The sequence below is a fragment of the Planococcus citri genome, chromosome 3 (assembly GCF_950023065.1).
Source record: "Planococcus citri chromosome 3, ihPlaCitr1.1, whole genome shotgun sequence".
In the NCBI taxonomy this organism is placed as follows: Eukaryota; Metazoa; Arthropoda; class Insecta; order Hemiptera; family Pseudococcidae; genus Planococcus; species Planococcus citri.
The window spans coordinates 48,376,745-48,388,790 of NC_088679.1; the positions used below are offsets into that span (position 1 = coordinate 48,376,745).

Sequence of the window (12,046 nt, forward strand, 5' to 3'; positions counted from 1 at the left end):
TTTTATCAAAATTAAATTAGATTTCCATCAACATAGGCAAGCAGTTAAGGTATATACATGGGTTTCTAGTTGTTATGTATTTCTTTAGCGCCAAAAAGAGCAAATTTTGGGAGAAAAAAAATTATAGAAGGAATCTGATAAATTTATCAACTTCATTCTTCCTTATACTCGTGATTAAATTTCATTCATTCAGATACCTTTATGTACCTACTTATCAACCATATTAGTGAGTATTTCCTTCTATCTACGCTATACGTTCTCATCATATTTCATCTAAATTTTATCACCTTTATGTTTTACAATTCGAGGTAGATTTACGAAACACTTTTACTTACCTGGTAAATGAGTAATGTTTGCCATATTATTATTAATCATAAAAATCAGCATTTTACAAGCAGCTTAGATAGGTCTGTGCTCCAATAAATCAATCACATGGTATGAAAAGTTGACCTCCAAGTTTAATTAACTGGTTACCCATTGAAAGATATTTTTTGCCGATAGGTTTTCAATACATAGAAAAATGTATTTCAAAAATTTGCCACAAGTGAGATCACGAAGTCAACCAGCATTAATTGAACTGTTTTTGTTGAAATATTATCCTAGAGATGCAATGCAAATGACATTACAGCAAACGCATTCTTCGAAGCTTCAGAAAAGAAGATAATCGAGCATGTAATGATATAATAACCTTGTCTGATTGCTATTATAGTAGGTAATTTTATTTACTTTACGTAAACAAATAACACTATAATAATATATAGTTTAAAAACATGTTATAAGTAATACTTATTCTATATAAGTGTTTGTTCAAATTGCGAATTTTCTGTTTCCGTCTACACGTGGTTACTGTTGCATAAAAACATTAGATACAGATTTTAGCGTGACTCCACTTATCCGTTTGACCTTCAAAAAGGTTGAACAAAGGATTGGAAATCAAGTACATACGTCTGAATTTTCTTTTAGATTGAAATCAAATCGAAAATTTCGATTTTTCTTGGAAAAAATTTTAATACCTAGCATTTCAGAGAATAAGTCGATGCAGGTAGTTCTACCTACCTATTCCTATTTTTATGTTATTCTTTTCAAGTGGGAAAGTAATTAGGTTCCTTGAGTATCTATAATAAAGCCACCTTCCCTCTCAAGTACCAAACTAATTACCTATAGCATACAATTATTTAAATGAGGTAAATTTTCATCGACTTAAAAAAAAATTAATTCACGAGCTTCTTTTATTACTTAATTTGAAGTAGGTAGGTATGCAAATACAAAAAAAAACTTTATTATAGAGAGATGGCTAAAGATTGTAGAATTTGGTTTTTATCTATTTTCGCAATTTTTTAAACAGTTTTCCCACAATTTCCTTTGGTTTTATATCATTTTGAATCCTCTTTGCAATATTTTCATCATTCTTGTAGATTGAACTGGACCAAAAAGTAAACATTATCAACCATACATCACAGAGCTCCCACTGAAAGTGTTATTTTTTCTAACTTTCTTGCAATGTTTTCCAACTTACTACATAATAATTGCAGGTACCTACTTAAGTATTAAAATGTCATCACTTTTGAAAATCTTTTCAGTAAGAATAGGTACTTCATTCCTAAAACTTAGATATCTTATAGATGTGTTCTTTTCACACGGATTTAGGCGGATTTCCTTCCCAGAATCTAGATTTTGGACGTTTTTAAAATTTCTTTTTTAAAACTATTTTTAGATTCCATTCACCAACTTCCAAAATCCATCCATTTTCAATAGCTATGTATGTATGTATGTATGTACTACCCTAATAGCAGATTCTCGTGAATTTCAAAGCTGCCAAATTTGCTTCAAGTTGTTTCCCTTTACTTTCAAATTAGGTAGGTAGGTATGCTGAAATCGCGGTTTTTTTGCTTTATCAAAATAAATTTATGATATTTTATTATTTTTTTTTAAATGAATGAATCATTTTTTCAACATGTAGTATGTAGCAAGTATTTTAATGTTTTATGGACACCAAATTTTTCAAATGACGTGAATTTAAAATCTTACCCAATAATTTTGTTCATTAACTACAACTAATAAAACTAGAAAAAAATTGCCATTCTTAAAAATACCTACGTACAATTTTCCAACAGCGTTAATGAGTCATATTGATGGATTGCAGGCTTACTGTGAAATGCCCGAATATATTTTAATTATACATACGCGCCGAACAAAGCATTATTTTCAGATTATTTTCAAAGTTACGAGTAGGTACATCTGATAGCAGTTTTTATTTCGTACAAAGATATCTCACCAGTTCCAGTGAATGAACATATAATGAAAACGATTGGTATAATTTAAATTTATTCAGTTGGTAATTAAACGTTTTTCTGAATAATGATACAAAAAAATTGTAACTGCGTACCTAAGTTGAATTTTAAAACTTTTTTCATCTCCTTCCCTCCCTAGCCCAAAATAATACGCAACGGAAGTATACTACAACAACTCACGCTTTTCTGTTCAAACACGCTGAGTTGAAAAGTAATTATTCTGTTTTCAAAAAAATGTACTTATAACTTAACAAGAAAGATATTCTGAATGCGAGATTGAGGAAAATGAAAATGTTACTTACGAGTACAATTTTACCCAACAAAGAGTAATATATTTTATGCGTTTCGGTAATTTAATGACTTCTACCAATAAGTTTTCCATTGACAATGTTGTGCTTACGTTTCTATTTACCTACTTCACACTATTCGATTTTCTTAACAAAATATTTACGGCAAATCAATTAGGCAATTTTACTTGCATAATTCGTAAGAAACCTTTAGCTAAATAAGTTGCAGAGTGTTTCGGTTAAAGGAGCAAAATAATATGGTGATTTATCATCATCGTAATTTAATTACTGGTGGTTACCGGAGATTGATTTTTTTAAACGTAGAATTTGGAAAATATCTCAGATTAGTTCGATGGATTACCATCTTACCTGCGAGTACTTTAAATAGTACCTATTTTGAACATTTTACCATCGATTTACGCGCCATCATCGCGAATGAAGTTTGGAAAAAACCCATTGCAATATGTGAATCGCCACTCTGTAGAACTTTAAAACACGAAGTACATTTCTGTCTACGTAGCTCAACGGTAATTGAATTAAACAAATTTTCGTCGTTGTCACAAGTACTTACGTAAGTATTTTGTAAAATAAAAATCATGATGCGTGATTTATGAAGCAAATATATACGTACATCTGCCGTCATTATCCACTTAGGTTGGTAACTTAAGTGATGTATAAATTGATGTTATTAAAGCTATCAAGATCTTGAAGCTGGTTCTATTTTCAGATATTTTCCACCAACTAAAGATACGTTGGTAGTTTGACTTATATGTTTCAATTCAAATTTTCTTTTGTTCTGTTTCGAAGAGAATCAGTCATTTTGTGTGAAAAATTGCGTTCGTAAGGGTATTAATCGTCGTTAGGATTGATCAAGGTAGTCTAATTATTTGAAAATGAAAGTAGGTACTTACCAAATTAATCTTATGAGGTATGTTGAAAAAATCTTGAAAATTTCTTCCTCAATTTTTGAACAAATCACGAATTTTTCATATATTAAATCATGTGAAATTTTTAGCTCTATGAACACTTATTTTATCAACAAAAAGGAAACAAAAGGCATGTCTTTGCAAAATTTTCAATATTTTAGAATTATTTTTCGAAAAAAAAAAAAATAAAATAAATAAAAAATAAACAGGCACCGCGAAAATTAGGTAATATTTCTCCAGCTATACCTACTACGGTTGGTAATATCATGTGATTTCCAGCACATGTTCGCAAAAAATTTATTTGTAGAAAAAAAGCAACAATTAAAAGAATTATCTCACACGTAAATTAAGTACCCATATTTTTTACGAGTTTCTATAATATTCCAGAGGTATTTATTGCGCGAACGTAGTTAATTCATATTTTAAAAAACTGCTATTTCTTTTTTGTAGTTCGTTGGATTAATATGAAACGATTCAATTAACAGTACAATATTATTCATATCATTACGGTTGTAATCGTATGTTGTATGTACATGTTGATACGAGCTTATTGTATATGTAATAGAGCACTTACCAGTACCTAGGTAATAATGGCACGTTTTGCTGATACATTTAGGAATCACTGGGCGCAATCGGAGGGGATAATTTTACCAACTACCGAACGTGGTTGAGTGGACATATGATGCTACTACAGTTAATTCATCGGCAGTTTTATTTTCATCTCATTTATTCGTGTTAAGTCATTTCGATCTGTTTCACATTCGCACATTATTTGTTTACATTTAACGCGATTATAAATTATCCGGAAGTTGAACCGTGATTTGTGTTCTAAATTATTATAATTATCTGTTAAACAGCAAATTTCGTATTTCGCCGTTTACACGCTATTTTGAAGTGACACCGTGATTTTAAGCATGCATTTCCGCGCCTTTTTAATAAACTCTATGTTGACGATGCAGTCTGCGTTTTGAGAGAAATTCGTAAGTTTTTTGTTCTTCACATTTACATATTTATAGTTTTAATTTTAATATTAGTATCGGGGTTCATGTACCGGTTTTTCACTGGTGTATTGGTTTTTTCTTCGGTCTGGGTAATGCTAAAGAAAATTTCAGTTCAGAGTGTTGCAAGTGTGTACATACTTGGTTTTATTTTTCTAAACTGCATTTTCTCGAAATACATGACTCATGGTGTAATTCATACGAGAAAAATTAACGTATTATGTATAATAAGTGACCAATATGTCGAAATAAGCGTGTTTTTTAAGATGTTTTTGCGATATGCGAGTAGCTAGATACAAGACGTCTTTTTCATCATGACCTTTAAGGTTTATTCTTGAGACAAGTATTTGTCTTAGTAAGTTGTTTATATGTACCTGAGGAATTGAGGGTAATAATTCTTCTGTCAATTAGCAAGTTTCATTAATTTATTCAAATTTGACGTTGGAAAAAATACATGACCACGTTACGGATGGGATGAAATATTATAGATTATGGCTAATACAGAAACAAATACATAATACCATAATACGTATTTTAATACTCATGCTCGATGCAAAATTCCATTTATTTTCCCAACAACAATACGTTAGGTACGAGTATTTGTCTAAAATGGTTTTGTATGTACTCGTATTTAGCTTTGAATTTTTTTTCTTAATGACCTTTGTTGACAAGATATACCTACCAGTGAGTTTTCATTCGTTTGATTTTCTTTCATTTCCCTTCAGTTGAATTCTTTATTTTGTAATATTCTCTCCATATATGTATTATACATATGAAGCATACGTTTCCAAAACGCACTAAGTCCATTTTCAAAGATTCTGAGGTTGCAAGATCATCTAGCATAAAGTTGCGGCCCAAAATGGCTGATTTTTTGATATGTTGTGCCCAAGGGTCTTGGCTAAAACATATCAAAAAAATCAGCCAATTTGGGCCATTTCTATGTTTCCAAATTGTACTAAGTACCATAAATTTCTTATCAATATTTTTTTGGACTTAGTGCGTTTTGGAAATCATATGCTTCATATGTACGTACACACTTACTTACCTATACCTACTCGATCGCGAGATGATTGGAAATCAACTGACTTTTCGTCTCATATACCTAAACCAGAGCTTTTTGTCGGCTGCTTGATAATATTACAATCGCTTTACTTATCGGAAAATAAATAAATTCTGGCAACGTCAAGTTCAGTGACTGCGGTTTGAACAAACCATGAATGATGCAATTATCTATTTACCTATCTTTAATGGTCAAATTTTCGCATTTCTTTTTATTTAAGTGTTTACGCATCGTATCTCTTTTAATTGTTTGAGGGTAGTAAAGCAAATTTGATAATGAACCGATAAACCGTGACGAAAATTAACACTTTCATTATTTACGAGCTTCTTTGAGATGAAAGACCTGCTATTGCAGTTTGTTTCAATTTTAAGATTAATCGTGCATGCCCTGGGAACAATTTTTCTGGAATTTGAAGTGTAGAATTGAAGGGTATGTTTAGAAAACTACTATCGTCAAAAATTATGTGTAAGTAGGTACCCAACACTGAAAATTTCTGTTTCTAAATGTACCTAGGTACTTGAATTTTTCGACTAAAGTGGCAGCGAGACATTGATTTTATGCAGAAAGAAAAGTGAATTTTTGTTATTTTTGGAAGCATATTGTTCACAAGCAACCCTGATTTAAAACCAGTTACAATCATTTGTCACTTTGCTTTCAATCTCAAATAAAATTGCGTTTTTGACTGTGATTGTTTTCAATCGACCTCATAAAATAAAAATGAGTAGAAATCGAATTCCTCTGGTCAATTGGCCAATCACCTATAGATACGTACACACATCACATTGTTTCTTACGAGGGGAATTTTTCAACACATCATAATTTCGATCGAGCTGAAATTTAGCTCCCTAAAAAAATGTTATCATTATCTCATGTCCAAATTTTGGGTTGTCGACATAGATTTTCTAATTTTTGATTAAAATGATAGGAATAGCTTTATATCACAATTTCATACAAAAAAAAGTAAGCTCTGAAGGAAAAGATCAGAAAATCAGGCAAAAGTGAACCATCCTCTCCTCCCAATTACGTAATTTAATTTAGACTACTTTCGAGCCGATTTAGATCCTCCAGTGAATGTGGTCTTTTCATCAGAAAAATAGAATTTCTCTAACAAGGTGCTGTAATCAATTTTGGCAGCTGTGGTTGTGGCGAGTAAATCACAATTCCTACGCAACAGGTTAAAAATGTATTTCTTTTAACAAGTGTAAAATTTTATGAGGGAGGGTGCTTATTTAAAAAAAATCCAAAATCAACTGTTCCTAGTCCTGGATAAAATCGCTCAAAACTTCTTTCATCTTTTGAAGTCAATAGCTTTCTTTTATATTTTGAAAACCTTTGAACCTATTCATGTGTGCTGGAGTACTTTCTAGTGTGCTGAAGAAAAATTAGCAATTGCTGGAGGCTTCAGATTAGCTCAAAAATGGTCACATTTCATTTGGTGTAGTCTACTTTAGCATAGAAAATCGATTTTTAGAGTTTTATCTCGAGATTCGCACTTTTTTGCCATAAATTGATGTGTCAAAGAGTTGTTTTCATCATTTTCAAAAATTAAAGTAGAAAACTGAAAATTTGGTTCGAAGATGTAATTGATGCTTTTTCAGTGAGCCAAATTTGAAATTTCAGCTTGATTGGAGTCGGTTAATTTTTTCAATTTAAGTTTTTCTATAATGGGGAAAATCGAAACGATCTTTCTCCAGTAGAAAAAAACGAGCCTAGTGAAATTAGAAATGCACAGTGGTTTTCTCTTTTCAAATTCTACCTCACATTCATTTTTACTTTTCAAGTTGATACCGATTCGAAATTCACAAATGAAATAAATGGAAATTACATCCATACAAAGTGAAATAAAAACAAATTCATTAGAAAATGTACAAAAATTTAAGACCTTGAATTTATAAACCCATTATGAAAAGATGGACTGAGGTACCTACGTAAGTAGGTAAATGGTTTTTTTCATTCGTTTTAGCTCTTTTGCCGTTTACGAAGCTGATTTATGTAATTTTTCGATTACCGCAGTCACTGAATAATGAATACTTTTATTTACATTGTGATTGTGCAGACAGCAAATGAATGTTATGCGACGAAGTAATTTGTTTTCTCAAGTACATACCAATACGTACACCAAAAAAAGAAAAGAAAAACGCTGGGTACTTTTTTTTTAGCAATACATTATCCTATACCTACTGTACAAATGTACATACCTACGTGTGTAATAGTCTTGTTTATTTTACTGAACGTTTTCCTATTTCGATTAACTTATTTATTTATGTTGTTGCTGACTCGTGTATCTTATCAAATGATTTAATAATATATTTTATCTCACATCTCGAGTGCCAGTCGCAGCTTTCAGTACGAATTAATTTTTGTACAATTGATTCTATGTACCTACTTACTTATATGTTACAAAAATATTATGTAGACTGAAATTTGGTTCAAAAACGATATGATTGTTACCCTTGATTCTCAAAAATTACATAAGTACCTACCTACCTACATTAAGCTATGAACGATCTCAGCATTTTCGTTATTTCGTTAATGAAGTTGTTATGAATTGAAAGGATACCTAGGTACTAATTAAGTAATCTTTTCTAGACTGGCTTCGTTTAAAATTCTGTTGCAATTTGTACCAACGTATTTTTATCTATGAGTGTGAAAAAAAATTCATAAATTTCATTGTTGAATACCTAACTCAACTATGTGTGCGATAGGTAGTCAGTTAGTTAATTAGTTAGGTAGTTGAATGTTGAGTAAGATAATCAAATTCTTTACCTCTTATATTTCCGCACAGATAAAAATTTTAATGGACCTTTTTACCAATAGTAATAGATAGCATAATGTTTTTACACTTGGGCTACCTACTTATTGAAAACACACTAGACATTACAGTGTTTTATTTGCTATCAATTTTTTTCTTTCCTTAACGAACAGCTGACGTAAATATTTAATTTTTTCACGTACATATTCGAATATCTGCGTTAAACCTGTTTTAAATTCCTAGCAAGTTAGTTTTTCTGGAATTCCGGAACACATTTACACTTTCCAGGCGTAGACGTACTAAAATAGTATACACCCAGATATTTATAGTTGCATCTCAATACTTTACTTAGGTACATGTATATCTACGAGTACCTACATCAACACTTAAGTGGCCAGTGAAGTAAAAATGATCAACATCCGAATACATACATAATAAATAGGTAATGTAACTTTGTTTACCATACCTACTTAGTTCAAATTCGTCAGATTAACGTTTGCGAAATTTGATTTTAATTATGTGCGATTGAAAAAGAAAAAAAATTCCGGAAATTAAAATCATTTAGTAACCATGATCACTAATGCTGAGCAGTGAATTTCATAATAGGTCTATCATGCAAAAATTGCGATAATTATTATTCATGTAGGTACCTATTGTAGGTGGGTAGCTGAATAGGTATCTAATCCACCTTATGAATTCCTCGGGAACTTGCTGTCTATGCTTTTGTATGTAATATGAACCTATGTAAGTTACATATAAATCAATGAAAAGGTAATTATTTCAAATAGATTTTCATGCGATACCTATAAAACTTAACGAGATCTCGTTACTATGTTTACATTTTATAGTTTTATTGTTAACGTAGGTATGTACATTTATTTAAAAGCTTTGTTGTGAACTTGAACTATATATTTACTCACAAAGACTGGTTTTCACCGGAAAATGTTTCGGTTCAACGGTTTTGGTGTATCGCGTTTTGTCTGATTTTTAAAAGTGACCAATTTTCATTTGCATTCAAACTTGTAGGTAATTTCGTTTTTTCGACTGAGACTATACGATAGCCGTTATTGAGAAATAATTCTGTTTGAATGCTTTTGCAAACCAATGTTGTCTGAGTCTGAGACTTCAACAAAATGCTGCAATCTTTCGATCTATTAACCTGGATAATTTAATCATTATTTTCTGAAATTCCAGAAAAAACAATTTAAAAAAATGAAGGCTTTTTTGGTTATGGTCACAGTAATTAACACTTACTTAGATGGAAGTGGAGTATAGAAAAACTTGAAGATCTCGACATTCCAATAAAAATTGTTCGAAATGAATAAACTGAAAATTTCTATATTTTTGCAAAAAGTTTCAATATTCTACAATATATTGTGGCCGATGAATGAGATGCGAAATCATCAATTATTCAAACTATTTTCCTAGTTTTCCCGTGAAGCAGAGCAGACAACCGGATGAAAATTTTATTCAAAATATGTGACCCGCTCTGACAAAATCGACCATTTCGACAAAATTTCAAAAAATGTTTTTTTCTCAAAAATCTGATCTTTCAACCCCTAAAATTCATTTTAAACGTCATTATTTTGAACACTTTTTTTCGTCGAAACGGTCGATTTTGTCAGAGCGGGTCACATATACCAAAATAGAGAATTTTTTTGCTTTTTGAATCAATTTTTTTTAAATTTGTCGTTATAGATTCCATCAAAATTTATTTTCCTACGGTTCTCAATATTGTAAGTTTGAAAAAATATCCATAACAATTCGGGAAGAGATACGCATTTGCAATTAATATTATGCACTTATTTTGAATAAATTATGGTATTGTATCTAAACATTGAATTTTTTCATTACGAAACCAGTTCTTGTGTGAACCGTTAGCTTATCGATAATCTGGCTCATCTGGCTGGCTGCACTATTCTTCATGTCAATTGCCAAATGACGTCAAACGCGGCTAGCGAGGGAAATTTAAATTAACCAATCGTATATGCGTAGAACGTTGACGTTTTAAACTCACCCAAACATTGGCTGCTTCGTTACACAAATGTTGATTGTTGAGTCTTGTTATTAATAAGACTAATTAACGATTATTCGACAATATATTTTCACTACCTACATTTCTAAACAATGAAATTTACAATTTTAAAAAGAAGCTAGTTGAATGAGATAAATTTTGGTAATTTTGAAAAAATAAGTATGAGTAGGAGTAGGTACCTTAGGTATACTTATACCTTACCTACTACCTGGTTGTTGAAGAAGCTGTACTTAATTACGTACTGATCTATCTGTCAAATGAAAACTGAAAATCCATCAAATGTCGTGATTTTCGTATCTGTTGTGAACTAGGTATGCCATAAAATTTTGAAAATAAGTATCAGTTGCCATGAGGAAATCATGATAGGTATGTACGTAGGTAGACGGCTGAGATAAGCATACTTACTCACCGAGTTACTCGCCAATATATTGGGGTAAGACAGTTGGTGTTGCCTGATATTTGTTTTGGATTAAGCAGATAGTAGATAGGTTAGGTAGTAGGTACTTACATTTGTCAAAAGTGATGAAAGCATTTCCTATCTGTATAGGCAGGCAATCATTATTTGAATTTGTGGAGATATTATTTCAATTAATTGCTGTCAATGAATTGCCTAATAGGTATTTGAATCTTTTATTCAACTGTAAACTTTAAAATGTACAATGTGCTTATCACATTCGTTTTGTGTTATTTGCGAATTAACAAGTAGGTTTGTAGGTATCAAGTAGTATACATACATATGAGTACAACATTAAAATCGCAGCTTTTCCGTATTATCATTTCTGATAAGAAAATTTATTTACTTTTTATTGAAAATTCAAAGTCACTACCTTTTTCTTAGAAACTGAAGGAGAATGTGTTTGAATGGTTCATATGACGCATTTTCTTATGAAATAAGTAAGCCTTATTCCTAAAGTACCTACCTATACGTAAGGGCTTTCACCATAACCAAAGGGTACGGCATGAATGATATTTTTACCAAAAAATGAGCGGATATCTATTCACGATGAATACGGCATTTGCTTGGAAATGTTGAGTAAGGGCAGTTCACAGTAATTTTTGCTCGTGCTTATTAGTCTTGTGTGATGCTTGCTTATCTCATTGTGAATCAATGGTAGCCTATTGAAGAGGTAATACTTAGTTGGTATCATAGTTTTGTATGATTTTAGTTTAATATTATTGTGATGATTTTTTCCATTTTTTTTTTCAAGTTTCAAATTTTATTCTTATTACTTACCTAATTGATTTTTTAGTGTTTTATTTAAAAGTGCAGTTTGAAAGCCAATATGTTGCGGCAAAGATCATATTAGACTGCACTTTCGTAATTTGGAGACAGTTTGAATTCTGAACAATTATTTTAAAATTAGTAATTTGGAAGCAATACTGAATTCCTGAAAATTGATTTAAATTTTGTAAATTCAAATGACAATGGGAATTCTGATGAATTAGTGAAATTTTTCCATTTACAGGCAGTATGAATTCCAAAAACTGATTAAAAGTTTTGCAATTTGTAGACAAAATGAATTTGAAAATCTATTTTAAATTTTGTAATAGCTATAAATAAAGACTATAGGAATTTTGAAAAATGACTTGAAATTTGTCATTTCTATAAGCAATGTGAATGTCAAAAAATGAAAATTTCATATACCTACCTAATTAAGAGCCAATGCGGAATTTCAGAAAATTGATTTGAAATTTCA

General features: G+C 30.8%; 1 protein-coding gene across 1 annotated transcript in view; it reads left to right on the forward strand.

Moving 5' to 3' along the window:
• The first annotated feature begins 4,102 nt into the window (after positions 1-4,102).
• The window catches only part of LOC135841779 (synaptic vesicle glycoprotein 2C-like), a 35,428-nt gene continuing 27,484 nt past the window's right edge, over positions 4,103-12,046 (forward strand). The window contains exon 1 of the mRNA XM_065358954.1: positions 4,103-4,484. The gene's annotated coding sequence lies outside the window, so the exon portion shown is untranslated. The remainder of the gene's footprint in view (positions 4,485-12,046) is intronic.